The sequence below is a fragment of the Lathyrus oleraceus genome, chromosome 5, assembly GCF_024323335.1.
Source record: "Lathyrus oleraceus cultivar Zhongwan6 chromosome 5, CAAS_Psat_ZW6_1.0, whole genome shotgun sequence".
Lineage (NCBI taxonomy): Eukaryota > Viridiplantae > Streptophyta > Magnoliopsida > Fabales > Fabaceae > Lathyrus > Lathyrus oleraceus.
The window spans coordinates 536,271,054-536,290,953 of NC_066583.1; positions in this window are offsets into that span (position 1 = coordinate 536,271,054).

The window sequence follows — 19,900 nt, forward strand, 5'->3', positions numbered from 1 at the left end:
CCAATCCTGCGTAACAGGATAAATGTCTATGGGCCCAATATTGAACTGGACAAGGGTGACACGGTCTATACCTTGTGTTCAATATAGACATAAGGGCAAAGGGGTAATTATACACATAATTATTATCACAGGAGGTTTTGTCAGATCACATGACATTTTCGTGACTTGGGTAGCAGTGATGTGTTGCTAGATACCGCTCACTGTTTATTATGTTAAATGTGTGATTTAATATAATTGCCAACGTCGCGAAAACCTATAGGGTCACACACAAAGGACGGATTGATGAGAGATAGAATAATTAAGGAACACCGTAAGGTACGGTGCACTTAAGTGGGAGACGAAATATGGTAAGGTACCAAATACTTAAGTGATTTTGGCATATTATGAGATATGGGCCAAAATGCACTTAAGTGGGCTTTTTGGCTTGAAGCCCACACAAGTGGTTCTATAAATAGAACCCCTTGGGTAGAAGCATTGTCACTCTAATTCCACTCAGACAGAAATTCAAGTAGAGACTTGGAATTTTGTTTCCCTCTTTCTCTCACTCAAAGCCTTCATTCATAACAGCTAGCACTGCGATTGAAGGAATCCGTTCGTGTGGACTGAGTAGAGACGTTGTCATCGTTCAACGTTCGTGATCGCCCCGTGGATCTGTATCAAAGGTTTTGATCATAATCAGAGATCTGCACCAAAGGTTTGAATCGCCACAAGAGGTAACGATTCTATCACTGATCATGCCCATTCGTAAGGATCACTAAATGGAGAAATTTTTAAATTCCGCTGCGCCTTGGATGGCTATTCTCCTACAGTGGTATCAGAGCCACTTGCGAAACCATGAATCTGATATCTGTTTTTGTTCTGTAATAATATGATTAAAACAGAATAAATCAAAGGTTAAATTGAGATCGATCAAGTTACATATATGTGATATATGTAACCCTGATGCAAAATACATTATATATGATATAGTGTTCTTGTTTCATTCATTCAAAAACCTCGATGATTGTTTTCCTTTGAGCGATCAATGGTCGTTTGCTTCTTGATCCGACATTAGTATGGTGAAGCAATGACGTGTTGATCAATCATACTGAATTAACAATCGAGACATGTTTGACGGTCTGAAATTGGTGCATCAGGGTTAGTGACGACACAAGGGTTGTGTTGTTAGAGAGTTATACGATTGGGGTTTGATTGCACAAGAGTTGTGCGTCCTAAACACTTTTCCGAACAGTGTTAACCGGTTAACGCGTATGGTTAACCGGTTAACGTAATACGAAATAATTTTTTTTAATTTTTGGAACAGTGTTAACCGGTTAACGCATATGGTTAACCGGTTAACGGAATGCGAAATAAATTTTTTTGAGATTTTCAAACAGTGTTAACCGGTTAACGCATTTGGTTAACCGGTTAACGCAAGACAGAAAAGAGTTTTCTAAATGTTTTCAAACAGTGTTAACCGGTTAACGCATATGGTTAACCGGTTAACGCAAGAAAAAATTCACCGGTTCGGCTAGAAAAAGTGCTTTGAAGTATCAAGTGTTGATGCGAAAACGACGTCAATTTTAAATGAATTGTTCATTAAAATTTTCAAGCAGGGGCGCTGCCCCTTCGACCCCGCAAGGGGCGCTGCCCCCTTGACCGGGCAGCGGAACACCCGTTCCCGCTGTCCGGGCAGCGGACCCCCGGCTAACTCTGCGTAGTGTGATCGGTCGTCGAAATTTAATTTGATTTTAATTAATTAAAGGAATTAATTATAATAATAATAAAGTGTTTATTATTGCCTTGTGGTGATCGGTTATGGCCTTAGTTTTCCTTTATTCTGCTTTGGGTTTTAAAATACGACCTGCGTGTCGTGCCTCTCTCTTAATCTCCCAAATGTAACTTCTTTTCTCATCTCACTCCCTCGTATGTAAAACGAGTTTCTTTTTGTAATGTAATGATATGAAGAAAGCAAAGAAGTCAGTGCCAAAGGAAGACAACCTTGAAGATCTTGCTTGGAGAAGCTTAGATCGTTATAGGTTAGCTTAGGTTCTCTCATTGGCTTGGGAGAACAATTGCGCTAGGGGCCATAACTGTTTCATTTTGTTTATATGTATGTTGATGCATGTGTATGTATGTTGATGCATGTGAGAGACGGTTTATATGATAAACAAGCCGGTGAGATCAGAAAATTGCATTTCCCTCAAAACTAAATATTAAGTTTTAAGCTTTCCAAGTTTTAACACTCATCAAGACTAGTATCAGATAATGTAGGTTTCGCCTACGCGAGGTGCATGTTCTATATTAGTAAGGTGCGATGGGATAATTGTAATATCCAACTGTTAAAACAATGGGTCAAACTTAACTAAACAAATTATAATAAGATTATATATATGTTTAGAAGCAAGAGTTGGGAATAATCCATATGATGGATTGGAATAAGGAGTTATTCACCCAACTGAAATTTTCGAGAGTTGTATGAGATACAATTGGAAGGAGTTCCTACCTAAATAACCTAGTTTTGTGTAATCCGCCTACGCGGACTTAGAACGAAGTGAAATATGGATCTCGACCCACTAGAAAATCTTCCAACGGGATTTTCCGAATCAGATGATGAGGGTCATTTGTTTTGAATAAAATAGTGGGAGCATGTTTAATTAAAGGCCTAATTAAATATGTCAATGATACTTATATTTTCATTAATCCTTGTGTAGATTACCATGACAACAAACACCTCTAACAACATATTGCGATCAAATCCTGAGAAAGAAAAATTGTCTGGGACAAATTTTCTAGATTGGTACCGAGACATGAGGACTGTCCTCAAACATGATAAAGGGAAAGGCAAGGAAGTTGCCAAACCCAAACCCACTAGTGCTTCCTTGAAGCCTAGTGGAAGCATAGAAAAGGGAGGCACCTGCTTCCATTGCGGTAAGACCGCACACTGGAAGAGCAACTGCCCAAAGTACCTGGAAGATAGGAAGAAAGGAGTAGAGACTCCAACTTCAAGTATTTTTGTTATTGAAATTAATTTATCTACTTCTGCATCATGGGTATTAGATACTGGATGCGGTTCTCACATTTGTACAAATGTGCATGGACTGAAAAGGAGTAGAGATTTGGCAAAAGGTGAAGTCGACCTACGAGTTGGCAATGGAGCAAAGGTTGCTGCCTTAGCCGTAGGAACTTATGAATTGACTTTACCTAGTGGTTTAATAATTCAGTTAGAGAACTGTTATTATGTACCAGCAATTAGCAGGAATATTATTTCCGTTTCTTGTTTGGACAAGTTCGGTTTTTCATTCATAATAAAGAACAATTGTTGTTCAATTTATTTGAATGATATATTCTATGCTACTGCTCAAATGAAGAATGGATTATATGTCCTTGATCTAGAAGTGCCAATTTATAACATTAATACTAAAAGGATGAAACCTAATGAGTTAAATCCAACTTACCTTTGGCATTGTCGATTAGGCCACATAAATGAGAAACACATTTCCAAACTCCATAAAGATGGATTGTTGGACTCTTTTGATTATGAATCATATGAGACATGCAGATCTTGTTTAATTGGAAAAATGACAAAATCTCCATTCACAAGAAAAGGTGAAAGAGCTAATGATCTTTTGGCCCTCATACATACTGATGTATGTGGACCACTGAACATACCAGCCAGAGGAGGTTTTCAGTACTTCATCACATTCACTGATGATTTCAGTAGATATGGTTATGTGTATTTAATGAAACACAAATCAGAGTCCTTTGAAAAGTTCAAGGAATTCAAGAATGAAGTACAAAACCAACTGGGTAAGAATATTAAAACTCTTCGATCAGATCGAGGTGGTGAGTATTTAAGCCTAGAGTTTGATGATCATCTGAAAGAGTGTGGGATCCTATCCCAACTCACTCCTCCTGGAACACCCCAATGGAATGGTGTGTCTGAGAGAAGAAATCGAACCCTGTTGGACATGGTCCGATCCATGATGAGTCAAGCCGATCTTCCAAACTCATTTTGGGGACATGCGCTGTTGACCACAGCTTACACACTTAACCGTGTTCCATCCAAAAAGGTTGATAAGACACCATATGAGATATGGAGTGGTGAGAAACCACATATGTCTTACATGAAGATTTGGGGTTGCGAAGTTTATGTGAAACGACAAATTTCAACTAAGCTTGAGCCCAAATCTGACAGATGCTTATTTGTGGGATATCCTAAAGAAATAAGAGGATATTATTTCTACAATCCTCCTGAGGGCAAAGTGTTTGTCGCTCGAACTTGAGTTTTCCTAGAAAGGGATCTTATTTCCAAAGGAATCAGTGGGAGGAAAGTAGAACTTGAAGAAATTCAAGAATCACAAAGCATCGATACACCTATGGAGGAATTAGAGCAGGAAACACAAGTAGTTGTGTAAGAGCAACCTGCTCAAGTAGAACAAGACCAGCGTAGGTCAGGCAGGATACGTCACCTACCTGAGATATATGGATATCTGATCAAGGTGATGTATTACTCATGGATCAAGATGAGCCTGTGACCTACTCATGGAATCTTCGCCTTGATGAAACAGTAAGACTGTATGGATTCATCAAGAAGGAAGATGAGCCTTGTGTCTACAAGAAGGTTAGTGGGAGCATGATCATATTCCTGGTATTATATGTAGATGACATATTACTCATTGGAATCGATATCCCTACCCTGCAACAAGTAAAGTCTTGGTTGGGGAAATGCTTTTCTATGAAGGACCTGGGTGAAGCAGCCTATCAGAATCTATAGAGATAGATTATGAAATGCTTGGCCTAAGTCAGAGTACATAGACAAAGTGCTGAGACGCTTTAATATGAATCCAATCTGGTTATGTGTTTTGCTTAAATGGTGGCATTGTGAGCTTGAAAAGTTCAACGCAAGATGCAGTTGCTGATTCTACAACTAAGGCCGAGTATATTGCTGCCTTGAGTGCAGCAAAGGAAGCTGTTTGGATCAATAAACTTGGCATAGTCCCTAGCATTGTGGATCCCATTGGTCTCTATTATGATAACAATGGTGTTATCGCACAAGCTAAGGAGCCTAGATCTCACCAACGATCCAAACACATACTTAGGCGTTGTGTGAAAATATGTAAAGTACCTACACTTGACAATGTTGCTAACCCACTGAGAAAGCCTCTTGCGCAGCAGAAGCATGATGGCCATACTAGATCAATGGGCATACCGGGTATGTCTGATTGGCTCTAGTGCTAGTGGGAGATTGTTGGTGTAAGCCCTAGAGGCCAATACTTTTGGTACTTGTATCGAATTATTTATTAATAATAAAAGGCATTTTCTTTATTATGGTTGATTAATAAAGTCCCTGGAATAGATAGTCTGTTTAATGTATTAAGTGTGACTTAATCATGAGAACACATTAAACATAAGGACACTATTCTTAAAGTATCCGTAGTCGAGCTTTAATGTGAAGTGGGATAACATTAAAGCATTAAGACTATTATGTTTGTAGATTGATGATCACATCTCATGGATCATGGATAAAGAGTTATCAAGTCTTAAACATAGGTATGAATATTAGGAGTAATATTTATACCGGATTGACCCGCTATGAGAATACTATATAGAAAGTTATGCAAAGTGTCATAAGTTATTCTCATGGTGATAATAGTGTATACCACTCTTCGACCTGAAACCACTATGGATCCTAGATGTAGAGTCGAGTGCTTTATTGCTGATCCAACGTTGTCCGTAACTGGATAACCATAAAGACAGTTGATGGGTACTCCATGAAGCATGCTGAGGGACATGAGTGTCCTAGATGGAATTTGCCAATCCTGCGTAACAGGATAAATGTCTATGGGCCCAATATTGAACTGGACAAGGGTGACACGGTCTATACCTTGTGTTCAATATAGACATAAGGGCAAAGGGGTAATTATACACATAATTATTATCACAGGAGGTTTTGTCAGATCACATGACATTTTCGTGACTTGGGTAGCAGTGATGTGTTGCTAGATACCGCTCACTGTTTATTATGTTAAATGTGTGATTTAATATAATTGCCAACGTCGCGAAAACCTATAGGGTCACACACAAAGGACGGATTGATGAGAGATAGAATAATTAAGGAACACCGTAAGGTACGGTGCACTTAAGTGGGAGACGAAATATGGTAAGGTACCAAATACTTAAGTGATTTTGGCATATTATGAGATATGGGCCAAAATGCACTTAAGTGGGCTTTTTGGCTTGAAGCCCACACAAGTGGTTCTATAAATAGAACCCCTTGGGTAGAAGCATTGTCACTCTAATTCCACTCAGACAGAAATTCAAGTAGAGACTTGGAATTTTGTTTCCCTCTTTCTCTCACTCAAAGCCTTCATTCATAACAGCTAGCACTGCGATTGAAGGAATCCGTTCGTGTGGACTGAGTAGAGACGTTGTCATCGTTCAACGTTCGTGATCGCCCCGTGGATCTGTATCAAAGGTTTTGATCATAATCAGAGATCTGCACCAAAGGTTTGAATCGCCACAAGAGGTAACGATTCTATCACTGATCATGCCCATTCGTAAGGATCACTAAATGGAGAAATTTTTAAATTCCGCTGCGCCTTGGATGGCTATTCTCCTACATTATATGGGGTTCACGGTCAAGAACATGGGGTTCCTTGTAAACAGGGGTGATAGAGACGCCTGTAACCGTTGGAGTTGGAATGCTTGAAGTTTGAGCAGTTGAGCTTGATTCCATTTGTTGAGAAAAGTTAAACACTTCTTGTTGTTGAGCGTCCATGGTGAAGAAGAAGATGAAGATTGAGCAGAAAAGCTTCAGAGAGGTTTTAGGGTTTTAGAGAGGGTTTGAGAGTGAGTGAGAGTGATAAGTGTGTGAAAAGTGAGAAAAGTGTTTAAATACTCTAAGTAAAAACACATGCAAAACGACACACAATATTGCGTTAGCACAAAGCTCAAGTAAGCACGCTTGGGGGAGAAATGATTAAGGCTAATTAATAAATGTCTAATCCCAACAGTATGCACACTGCTCAAGGAGATTCTCAAACGTCTGACCTTTGAATTTCTTCTGGACAGCTGTCTAGAAGTTCTAAAGTTAGACGCTAAGTGCTCCACGTGTTGATGTATCTGATCTTCAGGAATACCAAAGGATTGGTTCCTGGAGATTTCTAACTCAGATATCTTCTTAACTAGTAGAAGTATCAGAGTCAGAGGCAGAAATACATTTGTTTACATCAGAGTCTCATTTTACATTTTCAGAGCCACACTTCATTCTGGACAGTTTTGAATGTTCAGATTTTCTAAGATAAAAAGAAATCTATCTTCAGCTAGAGGCTTAGTAAAGATATCTGCCCATTGATGATCTGTATCAATGAACTTCAATGTTACTATCCCTTTCTGAACATAGTCTTTGATAAAATGATGTTTTATTTCAATGTGTTTAGCTCTGGAATGTAGAATGGGATTCTTACTTAGACAAATGACAGCAGTATTATCACAGAAGATAGGAATGTTACTCTAAAAAATTTGCAGATCTTCTAACTGATGCTTCATCCAGAGCATCTGAGTTGTGCACAGTGATGCTGAGATATATTCTGCTTCTGCAGTTGATAGAGCGATAGTTGACTGTCTTTTGCTAGCCCAGGATATCAGATTGTTTCCCAGAAGCTGGCAATTTCCAGATGTGCTTTTTCGTTCTAATCTATCTCCTGCATAGTCTGCATCACAGTAACCAGAAAGTCTATACTCTGATGTTTTCTTATACATCAGGCCCAGGTTAGGAGTTCCTTTCAGATACTTAAGAATTCTCTTAACTGCTGTTAAATGAGATTCTCTAGGATCTGATTGGAATCTGGCACAGAGACAGACGCTAAAGAGAATATCAGGACGAGTAGCAGTCAGATAGAGAAGAGAGCCTATCATACCTCGATAGAGCTTCTGACAAACCTTGTTGCTTACATCTTCCTTTTCAAGAATGCAAGTTGGGTGCATGGGAGTTTTTGCAAAGTTGCATTCAGTCATGTCAAACTTCTTCAGAACGTCTTTAATGTACTTGCTTTGATGAACGTACGTGACTTCTGGAGTTTGATTAATTTGAATTCCCAGAAAGAACTTTAGTTCTTGCATTAAACTCATTTCAAATTCTGCTTGCATTAACTTAGAAAATTCTTGGCAAACAGAGATATTAGCAGAACCAAAAATAATATCATCAACGTAAATCTGGCATATCATGAGATCATTATTAAGGTTTTTACAGAAGAGTGTAGAATCAACTTTCCCTCTGATAAAATTTTGTTCCAGAAGAAAATTGCTTAATCGTTCATACCAAGCTCTGGGAGCTTGTTTAAGTCCATATAAGGATTTCTTAAGTTTAAAAACATGTTCTGGAAAATTTGAATTTTCAAAACCTGGAGGTTGGTTGACATACACTTCTTCTGAAATATAACCATTAAGGAATGCACTCTTGACATCCATTTGGTATAATTTGATAGAGTGATTAATAGCAAAATATACAAGAAGACGAATAGATTCTAACCTTGCGACTGGAGCAAAAGTTTCATTAAAATCAATACCTTCTTGTTGACTATAACCTTGAGCTACCAGTCGAGCTTTGTTTCTGACGACTTCTCCTTTCTCATTTAGCTTGTTTCTGAATACCCATCTGGTTCCAATAACGTGAGTGCCTCTGGGCTTTGGAACAAGATCCCAGACATCATTCTTTGTGAATTGATCTAATTCTTCTTGCATGGCTGAAACCCAGTCGTTATCTTGAAGTGCTTCATCACAGGACATAGGCTCAATCAGAGACACTAGTCCCAGAGGAGTATCTTCAGAAGTCCTGAAGGTAGATCTGGTTCTGACAGGTTCGTCCCTGTTTCCCAGAATCAAATCTTCAGATATGTTGATACGACTTTTGACTTTCTTTGGGATTTCTGGGGATTTTATTTCTTCAGAGTTCTGAATGACAATTGCTTCTGGAACTTTATCAGATCCTGCAAGAGTGATTTCTAAATCTGCAAAATTTTCAACTAGCTTTGACTTTTCAGAGTCAAGCTTATCATCAAATCTGACATGAATTGATTCTTCCACAATTTTGGTTTCTGTGTTGTATACTCTGTAGCCTTTAGAGCGTTCTGAGTATCCTAACATAATACCTTTCTATGCTTTGGAATCAAACTTGTTCAGATGTTCTTTAGAGTTTAAAATAAAGCAAGAACATCCAAAAGGATGAAAATATGAAATGTTTGGTTTTCTTCCTTTACACAGTTCATAGGAAGTCTTTTCCAGAATGGGTCTTATAGAGATTCTATTCTGAATGTAACACGCTGTATTTACAGCTTCTGCCCAAAAATGCTTTGCCACATTAGTTTCATTGATCATGGTTCTGACCATCTCTTGGAGTGTCCTATTCTTCCTCTCTACAACTCCATTTTGTTGTGGAGTTCTAGGGCAGGAGAAATCATGGGATATTCCATTAGAGTCAAATAATTCTTCAAAATCTTTGTTTTCAAATTCCCCACCATGATCACTTCTAACTCTAATAATTTTAGAGTCAAATTCTTTTTGCACTTTGGAGCAGAAACTAGTGAATACAGAGTGAGACTCACTCTTGTGCTTTAGGAATTTTACCCATGTCCAGCGACTGTAATCATCAACAATGACTAGTCCATACTTCTTTCCATTAACTGATGCTGTTTTTACAGGACCAAATAAGTCAATGTGAAGAAGTTCCAGAGGCTTAGAGGTAGAAACAACATTTTTCTTTTTAAAGGATGTTTTTGAAAATTTTCCTTTCTGACATGCTTCACACAGAGCATCTGAAGAAAACTTCAGTTTAGGTAGGCCTCTGACTAACTCGAGTTTAGTTAGCTGAGAAAGTTTCCTCATGCTAATGTGGCCCAAGCGTTTATGCCACACCCATTGCTCTTTATGAACAGACATCAGACATTTAACATTTTGTTCTTTTAAATCAAAAAGATTAATTTTATAGATGTTGTTTTTCCTCTTGCCTGTGAAAAGGACAGAGCCATCGTTCTGATTAATGGCTTTACATGTTTTTTGATTAAAGATTACATCATAACCGTTATCACTTAATTGACTTATGGATAACAAGTTATGCATTAATCCTTCTACGTAAAGAACATCAGATATAGAGGGAAGAGTACCATTACCAATAGTTCCGGAGCCTCTGATCCTTCCTTTCTGATCTCCTCCGAAACCTACGAATCCAGCATCTCTAAGTTCCAGGCTTTGGAACATAGACTTTCTTCCCGTCATGTGTCGCGAGCATCCAGAGTCCAGGTACCATGACTGGTGTCTGAACTTTGCTGCATAGGATATCTGCAACATACACAATCTTATCTTTTGGCACCCAGAAATTCTTGGGTCCTCTTTGATTAGTCTTCCCAGAGTTTCTCATAACTTTGGGTTTTCTAGCATTTTCAAATTTTTGTTTTTTTGTGTGTGTATAGTGATATGAAAATGGAGATTTAAGTTGGTCACTAGAAGAAGTTTTAACTTCCTTAGGATCATACCCAATTCCCTTTTTATTGTTCTGACTGACTCCATAAATCATGGATGCCATAATACTCCTACCTATTCCATTTTTCAGAAATTCTTGAAAGGCTTCTTCATATTTATAAATTATTGCATTTGAAGTTTGTGGAGTTTGAGATAACGCTTCTTCTAATTCTAAGCTTTTTCTTTTTGCTCCATCTCTTTCTAATATTAACAATCTGATTGTATCTTCTTGTGCTAGAATTGTCATCTCAAGCTTGCCACATTCTTCAAATTTTGCTCTAAGACAACCTTTAATGTTTTTAAACTTTTGTTTTAATTTCTGATATGAGCTAAGAGTTTCTGACAAACAAGATTCTAGATCAGATCGAGAAAGTTCAGAAAATACCTCTTCAGATTCTTCATCTGAGCTACTCCTAGATGTGGTAGCCATAAGTGCCACATTGGCCTGTTCATCAGAGTCAGATTCTGATGATCCAGATTCACTATCATCCCAGGTAGCCATCAGTCCTTTCTTTGTCCTGAAGGTATTTTTCTTGAAGCTTTCTTTTCTAGGGTTGTCTTTCTTTAGCTTGGGGCATTCATTCCTGTAATGACCTGTTTCTTTACATTCATAACAGGTAATATCTTTGTTAGATTTACCTTTTGAAGTTGATTCTGATCGATCCCCTCTGGGTCTTGATCTTCTGAAGTTGTTGTTCCTCTTTTTCCAGAGTTGCTTAACTCTTCTGGTTAGTAGGGACAATTCTTCTTCATCATCAGAGTCTTCTGGTTCAGAGTTGTCAGCATCTTCAGTTTCTGCCTGGAGAGCTTTGGTTCTGTCAAGTTTGCGTCTTTCAGGTCTGGACTTTAATGCTACAGACTTGTTCCTTTTCTGAGGCTCATCTTCCTCTAGTTCTATCTCATGGCTTCTGAGAGAACTGACAAGTTCTTCAAGGCTAATATTGTTCAGATCCTTTGACAGCTTCAGAGCAGTAACCATAGGTCTCCATTTCTTTGGCAGACTTCTGACTATCTTTTTGACATGGTTTGCAGTTGTGTATCCTTTGTCTAGAACCTTGAGACCTACAATCAGAGTTTGGAATCTAGAGAACATTGCCTCTATGGCTTCATCATCCTCCATTTTGAAGGCTTCATATTTCTGGATAAGCGCCAGAGCCTTTGTCTCTTTGACTTGAGAGTTTCATTCATGAGTCATCCTCAGAGAGTCAAGTATGTCTTTGGCTGTTTCTCTGTTGGTGATCTTTTCATACTCGTTGTAAGATATAGCATTTAGGAGTATGGTTCTGGCCTTGTGATGATTCTTGAAAACTCGTTTCTGATCATCTGACATCTTACTTCTGGGAACTTCAGCTCCATCCTCTGTGACAGGAGGTTTGTATCCATCTGTGACAATGTCCTAGAGTTCAGCATCATAACCCAGAAAGAAACTTTCAATTCTATCTTTCCAATAGTCAAACTTTTCTCCATCAAAAACAGGAGGCTTAGCATTGTAACTATCTTTTTCATTTGAGTGGGCCATAGTTTTTCTCGTACTGGATCTCTCTACACTGTTAAGTGTTTGATTAGAAAATCAATAACAGAGCCGGAGCTCTGATACCAATTGAAGGTGAGAAAAACAAGAAAGGGGGGGTTTGAATTGTTGGGAAAAATAAGCGCTTTTCAAAATGAAAATCACACAAGGATTTTATACTGGTTCGCTTATAATACAAAGCTACTCCAGTCCACCCGGCCGAGGTGATTTCGCCTTCAACAAGGACTTAATCCACTAATCTTGAAAGATTACAAACAACGTCTAAGAGAAAAAATCCCTTAGTCCTCTCAAGTATACAGACTACACAGAGTCACTTGAGGAAATCAACAAACAATAGATGAAAGATTTATGTAATCTAGAGTGCTTCTAAGAAAAGCTAATATTACAATAGTAAGAACAAAGTGATTCACGTTATAAGCAAAAGCTTCGTGAAGATTTAGAGAGCAAGAATGTTTTCTTGTGCGTTGATGTTTCAGTATAATTTCTGCTTGTATGTGTTGTATGTTGAATGTTGATTTGCAGTTCTTTATATAGATCAGTGAGGTGGTAGTTGAAACTGATGGATATTAAAATGAATTTACGCCATCACTTAAATAGCTTCTGCAGGATAACTTTCTCTCCTTGAAATGACTACTTACCACATATAGTATCTTCTTTATTGAAATTGGAGATTAACGTCTCTTTCTGTTTTAGGAAATCCATTTGCAAATCTTTACTTGACTTTAACGTTACTCTTTCATAATTAGCAATTCCATGATCAGAGTCTTCGTGTATCTGAGAATCTTGGAATCTTGCTTCTGATGTTGAGTTCAGATAGTTTCTTCAGACAGCGCTGATAACTTCTGGAATTTAGAGATAGCGTTGTTCAGAGTCAGACCATCTAGAGCTTACTTCTTGTTCAGATGCTTCTGATACTTTACTGTTATGCTCAGAGTTAGACTTTCTTGAACTTGTTTCCACTTCAGATGCTTCTGATCATTTGATAATTTGTATCTGATCTGGTTCTGTATCTGATGATGTCATCAGATTTCTTCCTTCTTTCTTTAGAATCCTGCACACTTAGAAACTTTTCGTTAGGGTGCCATTTTTGGTTTCATCCTTTGTTATCATCAAAATCAAGGAATCTGTTGTAGAACAATTTTTGTTCTTACAGCTAACACCTTCCCTTTGTGTAACCAATCCCCTTACCTGTAATCTCTGGAATTTTATTAGTTTTGATTCAAAAACTTCTTATCTTTGGGTTTTGTTCGTACTTTTCCCTTTTCTTTTGGAAACAATAAAAGCGCGGTGGCGACTCTAGTTTTATTGACATTAAGCTTATCCATAGCTTAATAGTCATGAATTTACCGCTACAGCAAACAATCAAACACTTAAACAAGGTAAGAAAGCAAGCAAGCATCATATGAACATGTAACTAGGTAAACACCTGTTGAACAATTAGGAATCTAAACAGAGCACCTAAAGCATACATATTTAATCAAGCAAGTATCAAAGAAAGAATGTGCAACTAGGTAAACACCTAAGCAAATAACAAACCAAGACCATAGATAACACAAAGAGAACTTACACAAGTAGCATTCATGTCATCAAGGTAAAATAAGAGAAGAGATGGCAATTAAACAATCACACATCAAATGAGAAGTAAACACTTCCTCACACATAGGCACTTAAACAAGATACCTAAAGCAATTCCTACTTAAACAAGCAAGCATCAAAGAAGAAAGAAAATGCAATTACGTGAACACCTAAGCAAGCAACAAGGTAGACGGAAAGATGATAATTGAGCAATCACACATTAAACCATAAAGAGAAATAATTATATCATACAAGAGATGAACATCTCCTAACCTAAGAACTATCCTACTTGAACAAGTAAGGAAGCAAAACACACAAGCAAAGGTTAACCAACCAAAAGAGCATGTTATCAAACACTCATGGGGAAGAAATTTTTCATCAAAGTAAATGTTTAGACATGTTTATTAAAAACCCTAAGGGTAATGCACAAGAGGTTTTGACACTAGAAGGCCCAAAAGAAGTAAGCACTTAAGCAAGCTAGCATACAAGGCTATAAGTATGAAGTGTTTAACTTAGCATGGTATAAGAAATTGAATTATAGTGAAGGAGATGAGAATACAAAAAAGTCAGAAACTAAGGCACAATAAACTCATCATCATCAATCAATCATTCTTAGGCAAAAGATGTCACAAGCTTGCACAAATGTATGGTCACAAACAACTCTAATTGGAAACTAGTCCTCTAACCTAAGTGCTAACAAGCAAATACAAAAGAGAAAGGGCATGGTGAACAAAGAAGAGACAAATATGAACAAGATATTCAACTTAAACATGTCTCTATGGCATACAATGATTCAAACAAGAATTGAGTTCAAAAGCATAAGCATCAAGGTAAATAATCATATATTCAAGTTAACAAGAGAAATCAACTATTCTTAGCAAGGAAAGATGGATAGAATTAGGAAATTAGACAAGAGAGGTCAATAGCTTAAACATGGAATAATCACACATGAGAGACCTATAATCATCACCAAGGTAACATATCAAACCATACTCAAAGCTGAGAGAAAAAGATGGGCATGGTGAAACCTAAACATACCTCTAAATGGAACAAAGCATCAGGTTAAACAAAAATGAGAATGGAGCATGGAAATGAAGTATCAAATCCCACAATTCATAAGCAAGTGTCATGCTATATCAATCATACAGATCACTCAAGCATTAGGAAGCAATAACATAAGGTATGCTTAAAGAATGATCACAAGGTAAGCAAACAAACATTAGGAGTGACACTTAATTGTAAAAACAAACAAAAAGGCATGGAATGACATATAAGATCGAGTAAAAGGGCTCTATTTCATGGTATCCCAATCAATAACAAGAGGGAAAAATAAAACCTAAATGGTTGCACAAGTGCATCCTCTAAACAATCAAACAATGTGAGCAAAAGCCAATCAATCAAGCATACATTATATCACACTAGAGAAATGTTTAGGAAGCTTCAAAAATAGGTAAAAATTAACAAAAACATGATGAAGTCATCCACTTACAAATGTCCTAACATGTTCCTAAGAGAGTGGTCAAGAAACAACTAAAACAATCAACAATTGTCCATGAGTATCTTAACAAATAAACATGTAATTAAGGCTCATTAAAACACAATAGACATGCATAAATTTAATACCAAAGGAAATCAAATGCATACTCAAACCCTAAGCATCCATGTGTCTAAAACATTCCCAAAAGATTGGCTCAAGAACAAGTTCAAAATGGTATCAATCATCAAGCATCACAACCCATTATTGATTATACAAGTTAAGCATTAAAAACGAATTCAAACATGGACCAAAATGAATGATCAAGTAACCAAATTAACACCCAAAAGTTCTACATACATGTGCCTAATTGTGTACAAAAATTTGGGTTAAAAGTCAAAAGGAAACATCAAGAACCAAACCCTAATTCAAAAACTAGGTCAAACCAAACACGTTTTATGATATAATTAAAATAAAATATTAAAACAATTAGAAAAATAAAATATAAAATATAAAATATAAAATTAAATAACATGCTAAAATATAATTATGTATTTTTTGGAGAATTTTTGGAGTATTGGAAATATTAAAATAAAATCAAAATAGAACAATAAAATAAAAGAAATAAAATAAAGTTAAAATAAAAAAGGGGGTGCATGAGTAAAAGAGAAATGAACTGAAAGTGATGAGGTGTTTTCTATCCGCAAGTATACAGAACACGTCAAAGTAATACAAAATATTATCGTTCCCATAAAGACCAAATTGTCAATCCATCGATTTATGTTGTTACGATATTTATCTAAGGCAAATCAAATAAGTAAATTCATGTACACAAAAAAGGAAATAATGAAGTAAATAAATTCAGATGAAAAATGCAGGCTCGGATGTAATTCACATTAGTTAGGAAATACTCCAATTGTTTCTAAATAGAACTACTTATGGGGTAATGTTTTCTACTTTGAGAAGAATCAATTTAACAGAAACTGTCGCTTTCGCATATTCAAAACCAAGTTTACTCTCTAATTAATGCCCTTCATTGCCATTTATGAAGGGTGTTTGTTGCGTTAAAGTAGTAAACCTATTTTTGAGAAATTTAATTCTTGACTTAGTTAAAAAGTGATTTTGATTTGGAAAGTTTAACTTAAAAGAGATCCATGGCTTTCGTTCAAGGATCCAAAATTTAAACCTACAAACGCATCCGAAAATAGTTTCAAAATCGTTTTCTAATAGTGTTAAAAATTCCTAATTAACTGGACAAAGTGCTTTCGCTACTTTTGACCAATTAAAACTAACCAGGTTTATCTTTAAGAGTTGGAAGACTTTCGATCTTACCTAACTATATCTCGGCTCTACTTTCGTAGTTACGAATCAAAATAAGTACTGAAAACTTGGGTTAAAATCAAAACAGCTCCTAAAGCATTTCTATAGATACAAATTATGGAGTATTATCTTAACGGCGATCCTTACATCCTAACCTTTAAAGATTTAGCTAGACATGGAAATAGAAATCAACATAGCTGAATTAATCATGTTTAAAAGAACAGGAAAATAAAATGTGCAAGTTAATAAACAAGTTGGTAAAAGCAAGACAAACAAGTAAATAAAGTAAAGCATGCAAGATAAATAAAACGTAAATGCAAATAAACTTGAATAAGAAACCTGCTCCAAATCGGAGACTTTAATCTGGTAAACTGGAAAGTAAACTTGACTAGAAAGTAAACTTTGATTGGAAAGTAAAATGACGGCAATATTGTTTGTACAGTGCTCCAACCTAACTACAACTTAAGTGCGATAACCCCCCGATGTGATGGATTATCACTTTTACCATGGTGAACTTTAGGCTTAGTGTTGTGAACTAAGTTGAATGCCTGGTGAGTGAAATGAAGACGCCTATTTATAGAGATTCTGAAAAGCTAGGAAAAGACAAAGTTGCCCTCCAACTATCCTTAATGGGAATGAGCCAACAAAGATGGCGCCCACCATCCCCACCATGGCGCCCTCCATGTGAACAAAATGAAAGGATCATGGGAACATGGTAGTTACCACCAGTTGACAGCTTACACGTCATGGCACCCTCCTTGGCGGCTGCCATGCTGGACGCCATGTGTACTTTTTTCCATAAAAACTTCTATTTCTTGCTCGTTTGGCTCCATTTCTTCACAAAAGGCTCTTGTAGGGAAAAGTACCTGAAAATAGAACAAAAAGAAAACATAACACAAAAATGACAATAAAAACCTAATAAGAATGTGCAATCCGAGTCAAATACGTAGTGTATTTTAGTGTTATCAGAAACCAAGTGAAACATGCAGATGAGTCCAACGCATGGGGGTGGAAAAAGTGAAGGAGCAATGCCCATGATCCAAACCAAATAATCAGAATCAGAAGGGCGTGGCATTTAAATGAAACAAAATAAACATGTGAACATGTATCAACCGATCACAACCACTTATGTCAGAAACGACAAAAATAAACGTCAGTCAATCAAAACATGCCACACATCATCTTCAACCTCGGTCCAAAACTCAAACACGAATTAAACCCTAATCCCATGCAATCCCATATAGCAACTCCACACATGCATAACTTCATCCATAATCCATGAAATTAAATGAAATCAAAAGCAAAAATATAGATCTCATAGAGTAAAACACAACCATGTCAAGCAAATCTCAAAAGGATGGATTAATCATGGAGAAAGTTAGCATGAAAGTCAAGCAAAACACATTATTTTCAAAAAGTTTCAGCAACTCAAACATCCAACATTCAAACATTCAAGCAGAACCATCATGTTAAACCAACTATGTATAATGTAAGAAAGTAATTCATGGCATGCGTAGATCCAAAATGAAGGAGATGAAGAGAGGAGAAGCTTACCTAGTGGAGAAGGTTAACTGCCTCTTGTGCTTGTTTGAGCTTCACAAACCCCACCAACAATGCTTTGTAGCCTTCAAATGATAGTAAGAGAGCTGGAGAAATAAAGAAGGAAGAGCTTTAAATGGAGAAAATGCTTGCAAGCTCCAATATTGCAGATCTAGATTCTCTCCTTAATGGCGTGTGTGTGTGAAATCAGGTCATGAGGAACTTATATAGGTGTGCAGAGTGAGGTAAAGTATCGGTCAAGGTTAGAATTCTGCTGAGGGGCATGATTGGAAGTTTGAGTGCAAAATGAAAATGAGGTGGTAAGTTGTGTTTTGTGCTATTTTGATGGCATGTTTGGTGCATTTTGGCAATGAGATATGAGTTGGAAAACATTAGGGTAAGCTTCCACATGAGGGAGGGCAGAATTAGCATGCTGCACACTTGAAACATTCCTCCCTTCTTTGCCAAATGCATGGGAACCATGTCATGCATGGAAATTGCTTGTTTGGGCCATTTGAGGAAAGATCAGAATATTATGCATGGTGGAAATGCATAATGCTTGGTCAATTGGCGCAAAATGTGTAAAACTTGGTTAATGCATGCTTTCACCTTAAGCTTAAACACAACCACGCAACCAACTTGACACGAATGCAACTTGATGTATGCTCAACCAAAACTCATAAACTTGATACCTAAGGAAAGATGAAGGATCAAGGAACATTTTTAATGTTGAAAGAAAATTGAAATGAAATGTCTAACACTCCTTAAAATTGCCATGAACTTTGTTGAAAATCCTGACTTGAAACACTTAGAAAATTTTCTAAGTGTTGAACATTTGATGAATTTGAAACACACTTATTCAAATGATCACAACTTGAACCATGATGCTCCAAATGCTACAGACTTGGTATCTACTTAAGTTTAGGAGAAATGAGAACAATTTTCATGTTGAGGCCAACTTGATTTGAAACCTTGGTCATAGGGAAAATTGGCCATGAAGATAGTTGATCATTAATACCATACTTGCCAAAAATAGTAAGTTTCCATAAAACCCCAATTCCCAAATTAGGCAACTTTGATAAATCTCTTGATTTTCTTGATTCTTGTGATTCCACTTGGAAAAATCTCAACCATTCGCCATATCTGACTTATGAGACCCAAGTTTGACCTTAAAAAGTCAAGATTTGACTTTTTGGTTGCACAATTGACTTTTGTTCTACACAGTCAATTCCTCTTCCCTCTTGATCTATTGAGCTTCTTATGATTACATCCAATGACCAATACCTCACACATGAATAATTTGATACATATAAGATCATGGAAACGAATTTTGCTCAAAAAGTCAACCACGAACTGACTTTGACCAAAACCCTAGTTGATAGCCAAATGATAGGAAAATGATTATCATCTTCAAGAGATTGAGGGCATCTCCTCCTCATTGACTTGAATACATGTATTTCTTCTTTCTTGCTTGAGATAATCCAATATAACAAGATACCTTGATCCCATAACCATAGAACCAATGATATGCATGAGTATGTATGATAAAGAGACATGAGCAATTAGGGTTAAAAAGAAGAGGGTAAATTTTGGGGTACAACAGTGTCGTACAATTTGTATCGTTTTTACTAAGTGTTGACCTTTGGTGTATCTTGTATAATCCGCTACTCGATGTGAATGGGATGTCTTGCATGAAAAACTGGTCTTGAAGCTTGGGGATCCACAACGTTAGAATTAGTCATATCAAGTGACTTTTGATCATTTGAACAGACTGTGGGGTTATACACGATCAAAGAATTTAATTGATCAAAATTGCTTTTGATCAACTTGCATCATAGGATTTAAGTTGATTCGAAAGTTTTGACTAACCTAACCTAAGGGTTAGAATTGTTCATAGGTTATTCCTGAGGGGAACATGCATTTGCTAATCAAGGACTTGATTAAAATTAATTAAAGTTCTAAGT